This window comes from Odocoileus virginianus, chromosome 13, assembly GCF_023699985.2.
Source record: "Odocoileus virginianus isolate 20LAN1187 ecotype Illinois chromosome 13, Ovbor_1.2, whole genome shotgun sequence".
Lineage (NCBI taxonomy): Eukaryota > Metazoa > Chordata > Mammalia > Artiodactyla > Cervidae > Odocoileus > Odocoileus virginianus.
Window position 1 is genome coordinate 3,699,538 of NC_069686.1, and position 16,468 is coordinate 3,716,005.

Here is a 16,468-nt window from a genome sequence, read left to right on the forward strand (position 1 = left end):
AAACTTTCACCTTACAATATCCACATCAGTATTCTGATTAAAGAACCACTGTTTGTGGAGTCAGTCATAGTCTGCAACTTGGACTTTTTTTCATCATGGCCTGAAATAAATTACTCAAAATGCAGCCTCCCAAAGCAAAGCAAAACCAAGCCCTAACTGCAAATAATGATATTCTACAACCTTGCAACCTCTGGTTATTTTCTATCTCCTGATAACTAAATAGGCATAAGTTAGTTTCTTATAAGCTTTATAACTATAATTTGATAGAGATTAGCATGTATCCTATTTATATGCATTTATTTTTATTGACCTTGATCCTATTGATCATAAAATCAGCAATTATGTAATAAGTTTCTTCTATGGATCCAAGTAATAAAAATGTCAGCAAGAACATACTGTTTAAAAACCATGGATCTTCTTTACTTTATGTTGCCTGGTTTTTTGTTAATTCTACGAGGAATTTGAGCATCTCATTTTGTTCTGGAACTGCAGTAACATACCAATATCTCAGTGTCTGTGATCTCAAATTTATTCAGAATTGAGAAATCATCATGATATAGTCTGTACTTCTAAATATTACCTAATTTATTGATTGGAAATGTTAAAAATATAGGAATTTTAGGTATTATTTGATATATCTCTTCTAGTTTATAGATGAGAAAATTGATATCCATACAAAGCAAGTGACTTTTAGTGCTGTTTAGGTTTCAGAAGTTATAATTATTGTTGTATTTCATACATATACTATATTGTTTTAAAAAGTACATTTTGAATTTAAAGCTTTCTTCCCTGATAACTTCCAATGATTTTTTAAACACATTTTAGAATAAAATTATGTTTTGAGGCAAACCTTTTTGTAAGATGTAAAAGTATGTTACATAATTTACCTTGTTTCATAATTTATATTTATAAACTATCTGCATTTTTGTTAAGGCTATTTTGAGGTACAAAATATTAATTACTTTTTTACTTCATAGGTGATATTAAATACTTTAAAATATGTGCAACCATTTAAATGTATAAGTGTTCTCAATGTTATTTTCTCTAAAAAATATATTTATATATAATGAAAAATAATTATATATGTATATCTATACACACATAACACATACACACACAATGGTTCTGGTTAGGACATATTCCTATGTCATGAACAAAACAAAAAAAAATGTTCAAAAAATCTGCAGGAAAGAGTTTCATCATTTAATTGTGGAAAACGGATCAGGGAATAGCTCTGATTATCAGAGGTCCAAATTAACAAGAATTAGATCACAGAACTAATTATGATGGAAAAATAGTTATTACTTTTCTGTGTTCCTCTGTGAAGAAAGACATGTTACATTGAAACATTCCCTTGATGCTTTGTAAAGTATAATTCAACACACACACACACACACACACACACTTCCTAACTCCTTTAATTCTTTGAGCAGAATACTGCATTCAGATTTCCTTCAAACCATAGGCAGCTCTGTTTGACAAGTTAGAACAGAACTCAGTCAAGGTGAAATCCAGCCAGCTTTTGCTGCTAACAATGTGTTCATACAGCATATGATCTGTGTCTGTTCAGGCTGCTTCTTGCTCCTGTCTCAGAATAAAAAAGGAGAGCTGCTTTCCTGGGGTATGCCATTTGAGAAAGAAAGTAACCTAACACTAACTGCAGGCGGGGTCAGAGTGATGTAACAGGAAGCTCTGATGTTTCCCTTCTGCTGCTGAACACATACAATGTGACAACCCTTCCAGTCTACTCAGAACAACACTCTCTCTCCAGCAGAGTGTCACCTCCTGCCTTGGGATCATCAAGCTCTGCTAAGTGGACCTCACCCTGCCTGCAGGATCATATTGCAAGGCTTTCACCCTTCCCCACCTTGCCTGGGGGTACATTTCTTCTGCGGAATCTCAGAAAATCAAATTCCATCCTAAGAATAGTTCACCAAGAATTTCCTTAGGAGCTGTTCTGGGTAAGTGCATTATTCAAAAATAAATATATTTATTCAGAGTAGTATTCTCAAGTTGTTTGACAATGTTTTTATTATAGAACTCAGTTAGTGACATTGAAATTATGTTTAAACAATTTTCATTTATTTCACGTGTTAGAAAAACAACAGTATATCTCCCCAAGATGTACACAATACCTGTTACTACTAGATAATATTATGTACAGTGCTATTCTAGAAAATAAAGTTGGGAAGTAATAAAACACCTAAATGGATTTAAAGGCATACTTTTGAACAAATATCTTAATCAGGGAACAGTGCCTTTTAAAATTAGCTCTACTATTAGCTAAGCTTAAATTTTGACAGCTGGAAAACATTTTTCCCCCAAAAGAGTCTTTAAACTTTCCATATAATCAGTGTTCTAAAAAAGGGGGGTGAGAGAATACTTATGGGGGTCTTGGAGCCTCACTCGCTCTGCTGTTAAACACAGTGAAGAATCTAAGGGAAAGTAATAACTGGATTTATTCTATTTGCCTTCTATTTGCTTCCACCTCTATTTACACATACATCTCGAACTATTGAACTAATGGAATTTTCATTGTTCGCTGTTGCCAGATGTGTTTAAATCTCTTTTACTAACCCTGAACTGTTTCCGCTGTGTTGGATCATGGGGTGGGCAAGAAAGGAAAAAAAACAACTGGGGCTGAGAAAATGTTGGTATTTCTATATTAACTCTAATTTCAAAGCTTTTTATAGCTAAGAAGTAATAGAATGTGTTGCTTCCATTTGTCTGATAACCTTCTGCAAGCTTTTTCGGGAGGGTGTGATATTGAGATAACAAAGAAAATAGCAAATATTTCCCAATTGGGTATATTAGATTGTTAAAGAGAAATTAAAGTGTGTTTAAAAAAAAAATAATTTCCAGGATAGAACTTACTGAAATGTTGAGATGGAACATCTGTTAATGCTTCTTTCAACAGTACAGACAATTGGACAATTTAAGAAATGAGTGTCTACTTTATAAGATGTTGGTATACATGAAAAATTTATTGCTGAGGAAAGTTAGATGTCAGATTTGGGTTCAAATTATATTGATTGACGTAATTTTAGTATATCTTCATACCCAAATGAAATTATAATCTGCAAAATGTCTTTCCATGGAGAAATTCTGTACTTAATCATCCATAATCAGGCACATTAACAGTGGACCAGCAACTCATTCTGAGTAATTCCTTCATCAGTTTCTACTCAGTTCTTACATTTATTTCTCCAAATAATGGAAACTTCAATTAAGTCTTATTTTTGTGATTCCTTAAAAATATTATGGCTGGCTTCCTATCTCCTGTCATTCATTAATTGTACTAAGTTCCCTGACACATTTGTGGAAATGGATATTGTTTTTGAATGTAACTTTGTAAATAGCCATTAGATAATTAGGGGAGGAAATGGAAAGAACACATTAAATGCCTAACCCAATGTCATGGGATAGTAACAAAAACTAAAAATAGCAGTTCTTCTAGTTTATTTTCTTAGAAGGAGGTATTACATTAAATTAATATCATATTTTATAAGAAACTTCCTCAAATTCTTTAATCTCTAATTGCTAACCAAAACCCTATAATTTTCTTGAATAGCTTATTTTTGGTAACAATTTTAATGATTTATAATTTTTATTTTCAAATAATAGTGCGGAATATTCAGGAGTGAATATTGTGGATCTTTTGGCAAAGGCTTGTTATTTGAGAAAAATCATTGAAAATTTGAAATAAGAATTCATGTTATCATATTCTGCAGTTTGCTTTCTTTAATTGTAAGGAAATATCAGAGCACTGACACATGCTTTCAGCCATAAAGGATTAACTTATTTTTCTGAATGATATTACCCTATAAGATCATAAAATGAATGCACAGAATCTAATGCCAGTTCTAAATATGTAAGATAAAATATAGAATTGAGAAATTACACGGGTAATGTGAGCTAAAATATGTTTTACCTGCAATATTTGGTTGTCTTTAGAATTGCTTTTGGTTATTGCTACAAGTCTCCTCTTCCCCAGTATATCTTGGCACATGCCAAAATATAATTTTGTTAGATAAAATATGTAAACTTTTAGAATACATAAGATCTTTCACTCACTTTGAAAAACAATGAATAACAAAATATTAAAAAGAAATCAGACTTGAGTCTGTAATTTTAAGACTATGTTAAATGAATGGCCAAGGTATATGTACTTTTCTCATTGGTGATGCCTAGGATATAGTGAAGTTTAAATTGAGTCAACACCCTAGCATACATATGAGAACCTTCACATTCACTTGTAACATATTTTATCATTCTTTCATGGATAACAGATATTTACTTCAGTAAAAAATTCAAATAATATCAGAACAAGAAGTTTACCTTATAAGCTCTATGTTAGCGTGGAAAAATTATTTGATAAACATGTAAAATCGAATCAGAATTCAGTTAATAGTATTATTACATATTCCTAATTTAGATCATATCTGTAACAATTATAGCAATATTTTGTTTTCAACCCTTATCTCCATGGTTAAAATTTGAGAGTTACTTAATTTTTAAGACTTGCCTTAGTGATTGCTATAGAACAATTAACAAAATACTTTAAACATCAAAATATGCATTAATTATACAAAACTTGTTTATGTATGACTGAACACAGCTTGAAAAAAAGAATTCTGTATTTAGAGATGCCATGATAATGGTCAACATTTCAGAAAACAAATATATTTAAAGAACATTATTTGAAGTCATTGGTTTCATTCCTTATCTTTGTTTACGATTCAGAGAAGCTTTTAACCCATAAACATAAGATATATTATTGCAATGGTGTTAAAGACAGACACTCAGAGAGTCAAACTTGTAGCATCTGTTAGTTCTTGACTTAATCAGACTTTCAGAGAATGAACTTAAGATGGAAAGTCAGTATATGCTTGTTTAAAAGATTTGTCTGTGTCTGGTTTTGAAGTCCAGGGATGCACTATATAAATGTCTATAATTTCTTAGGAAATCTTTCTTTTTCTACTGAATTACTACTACCATGTGGTTGTTGCACTATTAAATTTAAGAAATTCTCTCATTTAATACCAGAAAATGCTCTGATGCAGTTAAATGAAAAATAAAAGTTTACCAGAGACACAGGGTCTGCATAGTAATGCAATATTGTCACACATTTTCCCATTTATTCACATGGACAAACATGCCTCACAAATTCTTTCATCAATCCATAGTTATGCAACTCAAAGTAACTGGATAGTTTTCAAACCTTAATTTTAGTTTATCTACTTATAAGTTGGTTTATAATTTTGAAGATATATAGACGTAACTAGTATAAAATTGCATAATATAGAATACATTTAATTGTAAAATTTGGAATGTAAATATTGACCTAGTGTGATTTAAGGAAAAAGAACATATGATGAAATATATGATAATTAAATCAACAAAACCCATTTAAATAACAAGATATTCTTTTGTACATACTGTTATCATTCCAGCTTAAACAACTTAAACTTTCCGTCCTCACTAAATACAGATTATTATCTTTTCATATCTAATTTGAATTATAATATTGTTCATTAAATTAGATTAAATTAAGTATTCTGTATTTTTCATATTTGAGTTAACTTAAAATCAAATTAATTTGTTTTTTAATGTTATTTACAAAAAATGAATAAATGGATTTTAAAGACCCAATAAAAGTCTTCTTAATATTAAAAAATAAAATGGAGTCATTGTCTGTGACTGAGTTAGGTTCTATGATTATTAGGTTACTGGTATTATTATCAGATAAGTTGCAAATACTTTACCAGAATATATTTCTTTCTTTTTTCCCCTTAAATTTCTTTACTTAAAAAAGACAATATCATGCAAAACTAATACAAGAATATATTATTGCTTGCAAAAATGGTCAAAGGGGTGTATTTACTTTTAAATATAAATCAAGTTTTAATCCTTTTCTTCCTTCATGGTTTAATTAAATGTATCATATGCTTTCTACCTTACAACCAACTAATAGGACAAAAACTCAACCCAATATAAATCTAAATAAACAATTAACCAACCCAACCCTGTGGTTTTAAGGTTTTATACCTTATTGCAGTTGTTGGATAGAGCCCAATTTTCAGTGAAATCTTATCTGTCTTAACATGGAACATATTTTTTAAATAAAAAATGTTAATATGGCATACATTAACTTTTGTATAAATCTGTCATTATTTCTCTATTCAGGTTTAGGTTAACTCAGACCCAATAAACCACAGTGACGTGAAAAAGTGGTATAGTGAAATAGCAGCTAGCAAGTTTATAATGAACCTGTCCCTCTCCTTTCAACCTAGTCAGTGGGGAATCATTAGCATATTCATGAGCACGCAGACTTGGTTTTATCAATGGAAACTAAGTAAATTTGTCTTATATCCATGCACTGATTTGATACATTTTGCAAATGAGTATTAATTTGAACCCATAACCATTAGTTAACCTGACACCAATTATTATGCAGATATCTGTGCATGAACCTCAATTTTGCTTCCCTTCCAAGGATAATTTGAAGGGAAAATTGGAACTTCGCTAAGTACTAGAGAAGAATAAATAATGTGATAGCAGAAAATAAGGAGGATTAAAACTGTGGGAAAAGAATGCCAGCAATACAAAATTGTTGATCTTTTTTTTCTCAATTGTGTTCATTTCAAATATGAGGCAAAATAGGAGACTTGTTTTTATTAGATAATGTGAACCTAATATTAGGGTAACAGGCTTAAATATTTTATTAATCAATTTATATATTTCTTTTAAAAATCATTTCAATGAAGTTGTTTTGGTTTCAGATCTTTTTTTATGACATGACAATAAACTTTAATAGCTAAGGCAAAAATATAACTTTTGTAGTTGTATTTTAGAAATTTAGATATAATTGTTGTTTGAAGCAATTTCCTGGAATGGAGTATGTTTTAGACCACAATCATATCATGTTTAGTAAAGACATTGCTACATTTTAAATGTGTTAAACACAATTTTATTAAAGTCCCAGTTAACTAAAATGTCTTGGAATTGTCAGGCTTACTTGAGTAAATACATATATTTATTGTCACTTTGCTTTGCTTTCTGATCCTTGACATTGTAAGATGAGGATGTGTTATTGAATGAAAGATGCATTATTGGATTTTGTTGTTTAGTTGCTAATAGTGTCCAACTCTTGGAACTCATGGACTGTTGCCCACCAGGCTCCTCTGTCCATGGATTTCCCAGTCTAGAATGCTGGACTGGGTAGCCATGCCCTCCTCCAGGGAATCTTCACAACCCAGGGATCCAAATGGAGTCTTCTGCATTAGCAGGCAGATTCTTTACTGCTGCGCCATCAGAGAAAGCCTTCATTATTGGATGGATCTATCTTAATATGACTGAGGGACAAAAACATTTTTTATTTTTGGCCTCAAACAGGAGAGTCTGCCTCCTCTGCTGCGTGCAGCCTCTAACAGGAGGATCTGCCTTCCCTGCTACAGCATTCCTTCCCAAGGTCAACAGAAGGTGAACCTGTGCACACTGCACCCATACCAGAGAACCCTGTTTTAAAGGGTGGCTTGCTGCTACTGACTTAGTTAATTTCTTTGAGGGTTTGCTATGTGCCATGGACATTATTAATTACTAATGTATAAACTCCCATAAACTTCCCTGAAAGCCCTAGCAAATATTATCCTTACTTGCACATAAGAAACTCCTAAAGCACAGAGCTCCTAAGTAATACACCCAAAGTCATAGAGTTATCAAGTGGCAAAACAAGGTCTTGAATCTTGACTCATGCTCTGAACAACTCTGCTTCCCTCTCCAGTTGGTGGCTAGTACCCTGGAGAAGGAAATGGCAACCCACTCCAGGACCCTCACCTGGAAAAACCCATGAACAGACGAGCCTGGTAGGTTACAGTCCATGGGGTCACAAAGAGTCAGACGTGACTGAGTGGCTTCACTTCACTTCACTTCTCTTCACTGTGTCATCCCTAGTGCAAAGGGATGCTGTTCTTAGAATCTTAGCTTAAGTGCAGTTAGTTAGTCAGCTCAATCACTCAGTCATGTCTGACTCTTTCCAACCCCATAGACTGCAGCACACCAGGCTTTCCTGTCCATCACCAACTCCTGGAGCTTACTCAAACTCATCTCCATTGAGTCGGTGATGCCATCCAACCATCTCATCCTCTGTCATACCCTTCTCCTCCCGCCTTCAATCTTTCCCAGCATCAGGGTCTTTTCCAATGAGTCAGCTCTTTTCATCAGGTGGCCAAAGGATTGGAGTTTCAGCTTCAGCATCAGTCCTTCCAATGAATATTCAGGGTTGAGTTCCTTTAGGATGGACTGGTTTGATCTCCTTACAGGCTAAGGGACTCTCAACAGTCTTCTCCAACACCACTGTTTAAAAGCCTCAATTCTTTGGTGCTCAGCTTTCTTTATAGTCCAAATCTCATATCCATACATGACTACTGGAAAAACCATAGCTCTAACTAGATGGACCTTTGTTGGCAAAGGACTGTCTCTGCTTTTTGCTGTGTAGGTTATTCATAGCTTTTCTTCCAAATAACAAGCATCTTTCAGTTTCATGCTGTTTCCATTGTATCCCCATCTATTTGCCATGAAGTGATGGGAACAGATGCCATGATCTCAGTTTTTTTTTTTTTAATTTAATTTTGACTTTTAAGCCAACTTTTAAACTCTCCTCTTTCACTTTCATCAAGAAGCTCTTTATTTCCTCTTCACTTAGTGCAATGAGGTTGGTGTCATCCGCACATGTGAGGTTATTGATAATTCTTCCAGCAATCTTAATTCCAGCTTCTGACTCTTTCTCATGATGTACTCTGCTTATAAGTTAAATAAACAGGGTGACAATATACAGCCTTGACATACTCCTTTCCCATTGTGGAGTCAGTCTATTGATCCATATCCAGTTCTAACTGTTGCTTCTTCACCTGTATCCAGGTTTCTTAGGAGGCAGGTAAGGTGCTCTGGTATTCCCATCTCTTGAAGACTTTCCCACAGTTTGTTGTGTTCCACACAGTCAAAGGATTTGGCATAGTCAATAAAGCAGAAGTAGATGTTTTCTGGAGATGTCTTGCTTTTTCAATGATCCAGTCAGTTCAGTTCAGTCCCTCAGTTGTGTCTGACTCTGCACACCATGAACTGCAGCATGCCAGGCCTCCCTGTCCATCACCAACCCGAAGTTCACCCAAACTCATGTCCATTGAGTAGGTGATGCCAGATAACCATCTCATTGTCTGTTGTCCCCTTCTCCTCCTGCCTTCAATCTTTCCCAACATCAGGGTCTTTTCAAATGAGTCAGCTATCGCATCAGGTGGCCAAAATATTGGAGTTTCAGCTTCAACATCATTCCTTACAATGAACACTCAGGACTGATTTCCTTTAGGATGGACTGGTTGGATCTCCTTGCAGTCCAAGGGACTCTCAAGAGTCTCCTCCAGCACCACAGTTCAAAAGCATCAATTCTTCTGGGCTCAGCTTTCTTTATAGTCCGACTCTCACATCCATGCATGACTACTGGTAAAACCATAACCTTGATTAGACAGACCTTTGTTGACAAAATATGGTCTCTGCTTTTTAATATGTTGTCTAGATTAGTCATAACTTCCAAGGAGTAAGCATCTTTTAATTTCATGGCTGCAAACACCATCTGCAGTGATTTTGGAGCCCCCCAAAATAAATCAGCCACTGTTTCCCCATCTATTTGCCATGAGGTGATGGGACTGGATGCCATGATCTTAGTTTTCTGAATGTTGAAGTTTAAGCCAACTTTTTCACTCTCCTCTTTCACTTTCATTAAGAGGCTTTTTAGTTCTTCTAGACTTTCCGCCTTAAGGGTGGTGTCATCTGCATATCTGAGGCTATTGGTATTTCTCCTGGCAATCTTGATACCAGCTTGTGCTTTCTCCAGCCCAGCGTTTCTAATGATGTACTCTGCATATAAGTTAAATAAGCAGGGTGACAATATACAGCCTTGATGTACTCCTTTTCCTATTTGGAACCAGTCTGTTGTTCCATGTCCAGTTCTAACTGTTGCTTGCTGAACTGCATACACATTTCTCAAGAGGCAGGTCAGGTGGTCTGGTATTCTGATCTCTTTCAGAATTTTCCACAGTTTGTTGTGATCCACACAGTCAAAGGCTTTGGCATAATCAATAAAGCAGAAATAGATGTTTTTCTGGAACTCTCTTGCTTTTGATGATCCAGTGAATGTTGGCAATTTGATCTCTGGTTCCTCTGCCTTTTCTAAAACCAGCTTGAACATCTGGAAGTTCACGGTTCACGTATTGCTGAAGCCTGGCTTGGAGAATTTTGAGCATTACTTTACTAGCGGGTGAGATGAATGCAATTGTGCGGTAGTTTGTGCATTCTTGGGCATTGCCTTACTTTGGGATTGGAATGAAAACTGACCTTTTTGAGCTCTGTAGCCATTGCTGAGTTTTCCAAATTTGCTGGCATTTTGAGAGCAGCGCTTTCACAGCATCATCTTTCAGGATTTGAAATAGCTCAACTGGAATTCCATCATCTCCACTAGCTTTGTTCGTAGTGGTGCTTTCTAAGGCCCACTTGACTTCACATTCCAGGATGTCTGGCTCTAGGTGAGTGATCACACCATGGTGATTATCTGGGTCATGAAGATCTTTTTTGTACAGTTTCTCTGTGTATTCTTGCCACCTCTTCTTAATATCTTCTGCTTCTGTTAGGTCCATACCATTTCTGTCCTTTATTGAACCCATCTTTCTGTGAATTGTCCCCTTGGTATCTCTAATTTTCTTGAAGAGATCTCTAGTCTTTCCCATTCTGTTGTTTTCCTCTATTTCTTTGCATTGCTGGCTGTGGAAGGCTTTCTTATCTCTCCTTGCTCTTCTTTGGAACTCTGCATTCAAATGGGAATATCTTTCCTTTTCTCCTTTGCTTTTCACTTCTCTTCTTTTCACAGTTATTTGTAAGGCCGCCTCAGACAACCATTTTGCCTTTTTGCATTTCTTTTCCATGGGGGTGGTCTTGATCCCTGTCTCCCATACAATGTCACGAACCTCCGTCCATAGTTCATCAGGCTCTCTATCTAACAGATCTAGTCCCTTAAATCTATTTCTCACTTCCACTGTATAGTCAAAAAAGATTTGATTTAGGTCATACCTGAATGGTCTAGTGGTTTTCCCCACTTTCTTCAGTTTAAGTCTGAATTTGGCAATAAGGAGTTCATGATCTGAGCCACAGTCAGCTCCTGGTCTTGTTTTTGCTGACTGTATAGAGCTTCTCCATCGTTGGCTGCAAAAAATATAATCAATCTGATTTCAGTGTTGACCATTTGGTGATGTCCATGTGTAGACTCTTCTCTTGTGTTGTGTAAAGAGGGTGTTTGCTATGACCAGTGTGTTTTCTTGGCAAAACTCTATTAGTCTTTGCCTTGCTTCATTGCATACTCCAAGGCCAAATTTGTCTGTTACTCCAGGTGTTTCTTGACTTCGTACTTTTGCATTCCAGTCCCCTATAATGAAAAGGACATTTTTTTGGTTGTTAGTTCTAGAAGGTCTTGTAGGTCTTCATAGAACCATTTAACTTCAGCTTCTTCAGCATTACTGGTTGGGGCATAGGCTTGGATTACCGTGATATTGAATGGTTTGCCTTGGAAATGAACAGAAATCATTCTGTCATCTTTGAGATTGCATCCAAGTACTGCATTTTGGACTCTTTTGTTGACCATGATGGCTACTCCATTTCTTCTAAGCATTCCTGCCCACAGTCATAGATATAACGGTCATCTGAGTTAAATTCACCCAATTCATGTCCACTTTAGTTCACTGATTCCTAGAATGTCAACATTCATTCTTGCCATCTCCTGTTTGACCACTTCCACTTTGCCTTGACTCATGGACCTAACATTCCAGGTTCCTATGCAATATTGCTTTTTACAGCATCGGACCTTGCTTCTATCACCAGTCACATCCACAATTGGATGTTGTTTTTGCTTTGGCTCCATCGCTTCATTCTTTCTGGAGTTATTTCTCCACTGATCTCCCATAGCATATTGGGCACCACCTGGTCAGTTCATCTTTCAGTTTCCTATCTTTTTGCCTTTTCATGCTGTTCATGGCGTTCTCAAGGCAAGAATACTGAAGTGGTTTGCATTCCCTTCTCCAGTGGACCACATTTTGTCAGAACTCTCCATCATGACCTGTCCATCTTGGGTACCCCTACATGCCATAGTTCATAGTTTCATTGAGTTAGACAAGGCTAAGATCCATGTGATAAGTTTGGCTAGTTTTCTGTGATTGTGATTTTCATATTGTCTGCCCTCTGATGGATAAGGATAAGAGGCTTATGGAAGCTTCCTTATGGGAGAGACTGAGTTAGGGGGAAACTGGGTCTTGTTCTGATGGGCGGGGCCATGCTCCATAAATCTTTAATCCTATCTTTTGTTGATGGGCAGGGCTGTGTTCCCTCCCTGTTGTTTGTCCTCTGGCCAAATTATGGTGAAGGTAATGAAGATAATGAGGACCTTCTTCAAAATATCCCATGCAAGCACTGCCACACTCAGTACCCCTGACCCTATAGCAGGCCACTGTCGACCCACATTAAGAGTAATGTGCATTGAAATTCTTTCAAAACAGTGATGGAGTAAATAACCTTAGCTTTCCAGGTTACTCCATGAGTTTAATTTTTAAGTTTTTTTTTTATTTGCACCTTTATCAGTTGCAAAAAAATTTAAAAAGCTATAATACCAGTTAAAATATGAGTCACATTACAGATATGAAGCTTAATGGACTTTGGTTTTTGATTACTCACGTATGAACCCAAACTTCACTACTACTTAGTTCCCTTTTCTGTCAAATGGAAGTGATAATCATACTGCTTTATAAAGGTTTGTTAGGAATCCAAGAAATATTGTATTGAAAATGTTTGGCACAGCCCTTGGCACTTAGTAGGTATTCAACACATTTTAGTGCTCATCATAAATTTTTCATGAACAAGAGGAAATAACTGAGGACATAACTTGTGTCTCTGCAAAAGCTTATTTCAATCAACATACAGAAAATTAGAATACAGCCCCTTCATAGGACAGGAAGAGTGAACAAGAGTGATTTGTAATTTTTTTAGACTAATCACACTTTTGTAGTCATTATATAATATATGCCAGAACCTAATAAAACTGACATTGCTAATCATTTCTACAAAGTTTGAGCACGTAAAATGTATCTTCATGCTAATAATTTTAAATGTATATTATATAGAAATTATTGGTTTTTTTCTTTCTTTTACATATGAAGTCCAATGAAGTAAACAGTGTTCCCAAAATCAAATGGTCATCATTGACAAAGCTCTGATTTTTACATATGTCTACTGTGATCCTGAATCCTAACTATTTTGTTGCACTTTTGTGTATTATATTTTATTAGATCTCTTATTACAAATGTTGTGCAAAGGTGAATAACAATAATGATCCACCAGATCCAAACTCAATTTCTTCTAACGAGATAATACAAATAAATTTAATCGTGTTACTTATGTGGGCTTTGTGAAATATGGTACATTAGATATAAATTTAGATGTCTGTCCAGAAATTTTTAGTTTTGACTACCTATAGAAGCTGTAGAAATTCAAAATTTAAAGAACATTTAGAATGCTCAAATTAAATGTCATTTTAGGACTCCAAGTTTCTGGTGGTTATTTTATTTTTTAAAAATTGTCTATATAGAAGGGCCTTTTTATGACTGTCTAATGGTACCCATTTACACTATCTTATGTATTATATTTCAGAAATATGATGAAAGAATACCTGTACAATAAGATTGTTAACATTCATTTAGGTTTTAGTTTAAAATAATTTATTCTGTTTTTTAATATTATATGATATATGATCCACATTGAGAATATAATGAAAGCTACAAACTCTTTCTCCTGTACAAAACCAACTAATCTATATTCATAAGATAAATGTCATAGAGGCTCACATTTTGCATATAATTGCGTGAGTTTCAAGGGACCTCCCTTTTTGATGGATCCAGTAAGAGTTTTGGATCTCATTTATGAAACTTGCTAATTAATTGAAATGACAATTTTTCTTCTAGAATGAAGTAAGTCATATGTATATATTTTTCATATACCTCAGATACATTTATAAGTACTACAAACTTAAAAAAATCAGAAACAAGTGACCTATAAGATTATTTTCATCAATTAGAACACAATACTGCATGAAAAACTGCTCTAGGAAAAACTACACAGTAGTAGAATCTGAAATTGGTAATTTTCTGTCTTCTCTCCCTTTTCCTTTCACCCTCTTTCTATACCTACACCTGAACCTGCCTAATCCTCACCCTTCTCTAAACCAAATACTCAACAGCTAGTTTCTGGTCTCAGGTGGTCAAGAGAAGCATGGAAAAATTCTTGAAGAAAATATTTTTCTTCTTTAGTAAACCTCAATATTTACTCTTAAAGCCTTCGAATGATTGGAAAGCTTTATCACATACATTATCAATGGTCATCGCTTTACTTAAAGTTGACTGATGGTAGATGTTAATCACATCTATAAAATACTTTCACAGCAACATCTAGATTAGCTGTGATTAGTTGTTTGATTGATCAAATAAGTGGGCACCATAGCCTAGCCAAGTTAACAGATAAAATAACCATAATGACTATTTAGGGGGATTCATCTATATTTGCTCTTTTTTTCTCCAAAATGATTTAGATTTTTATATTTGAAAAGTCTTCAAAAATTCCTTCTGGAATGATAACTGGAACTGTAGTGAATTGCTAGTTAAATTGACAAGAACTGGCATCTTAATGCCATCCAACCATGAGCATGGTACACATTCTCTAGTTATTCAGGACTTTCTCTAGAGGGATGATAGGGGCAGTCTGATGTGGTTTAAATGTATGTTGAGGATATAGTTAAAGGAAATATAATACATATTATTATAATATGAATATATTTTTATTTTAAATGGGAGACATTAAAGAGATATGACATAAAGTTTCCACATTTTAAGAAAAAGGAACATACCCATAGGACCTTCTCAGATTGCTCTTTCTCTTATCAAGTTAAAATATGTTCTCACTGCAGTATATTTTATTTGGGGAAATTTCTGTTCACACCAGAATTTAATCTGGTCAGAGTATAACTGTGGTTTAGCTCAGTGACTGTGCTGTTTTTGCTATTAAGGGTGCTAGGCTTAAACACCATGATCCTCAGTTTTGCAATCATCCATGATATGCCAGGCCCTATGTTAGAGGTTAAAGGTGAGCAAGACAAGACCCGGGGTCTGGACAACATCAGCTCCACCTCAGCACAGTGTAAGACAGCACTGACTAAAGAACCTATTAACTCTTAATCTATACTGCTGGCTGTCACTCCATTTTTCATCTTGTCCCAAGATCAGGACCGCTGCCTTAACTAGGATGTTTTCTAAAATGATAAAAACTGATGAGTCAGATATTTTCTGACTCATATATTTATGAGTCAAACCTATATAATTCTGACTCTGTATATATTTAAGAAAACTTGGATTATAGATTAAAAGAAAAAAACCCTGAAATAAGGGATAATCTAATGGTTTTACTAGGCTCACAGTGTGCTTTGATATTCTGAAACATTTTCTTTTCAGCTGCTCTGATGTAATTTTGGCATTTTAAATTTTAACAGAAAGATTTCCATGCATCTAAATCCACCCAAACTGTCATGGTTGTGTAGCAGAAATTGTTCATTATTTTAGGCTAGAAAGAATGTGGTTAAAGAAAGTGATATCATTAAGAATAAAGCTTTGAAGAATGTTTGGGCTCACTAATTTGAATAGAAAGTTCTTCAAATGAGATATAAACACGGTTTAAGGTCTAGAGCAAACTATAAGGGGTGAAATCCATAAAATAATTTTCCTAAATATTGTTTAATATTTTAATTAATCGAATTCTTCACATGAATTAACTTCCTTGATTATACAGTTTCCAAAAGGATTTCCCTTACTGTGTTCCATGTTATCAGTTCAAAATTATTAAAATTCTTACTAAGTCTTTTGATAATCAAATTAATATTTTTCCATATTTAATGAAGCAGATTCCATCCTACTTCTTTCAAAGTAAATATATAAAAATCAAAGAGCTTATATTAGAGTTTTTGTGTAAGTCAAACATCCTTCAAAAATTCACAAATTTTGTAAATTTTCAGATTAACCTTGAAAGCTCACAGTTCATGAAATTCTCAACTGTAACCAGTTCAGTACCATAAGAGATTATGTATTTAAGGCTACAAAATCTCAATTTTCTTAGTTATAGTACCATCCAGACCATAAAAGACTACATGTTCAAACCTTTCAATGTTGCATGTAGTTTCTGATGCCAGAAGCCAGAATAAGATAAATAAATCTAGTTTGTGGGATCCAAACTTAGAAGCAGGAGATCCCAGCTCGGTGTGTCCTCAGAGGGTTTCACTAAGAGTAACTATGATGTAGGTCTTGAAATAGCATGTGCTCTTAAAAAAAAGTTAGAT

At 34.6% G+C, this 16,468-nt stretch overlaps 1 protein-coding gene across 3 annotated transcripts in view; it reads left to right on the top strand.

The window, feature by feature from the left end:
• Window positions 1-1,714: 1,714 nt before the first annotated feature.
• The window catches only part of CALCRL (calcitonin receptor like receptor), a 130,544-nt gene continuing 115,790 nt past the window's right edge, over window positions 1,715-16,468 (top strand). For all 3 annotated transcript variants that reach the window (XM_070475894.1, XM_070475893.1, XM_070475895.1), the window contains exon 1: window positions 1,715-1,961. The gene's annotated coding sequence lies outside the window, so the exon portion shown is untranslated. The remainder of the gene's footprint in view (window positions 1,962-16,468) is intronic.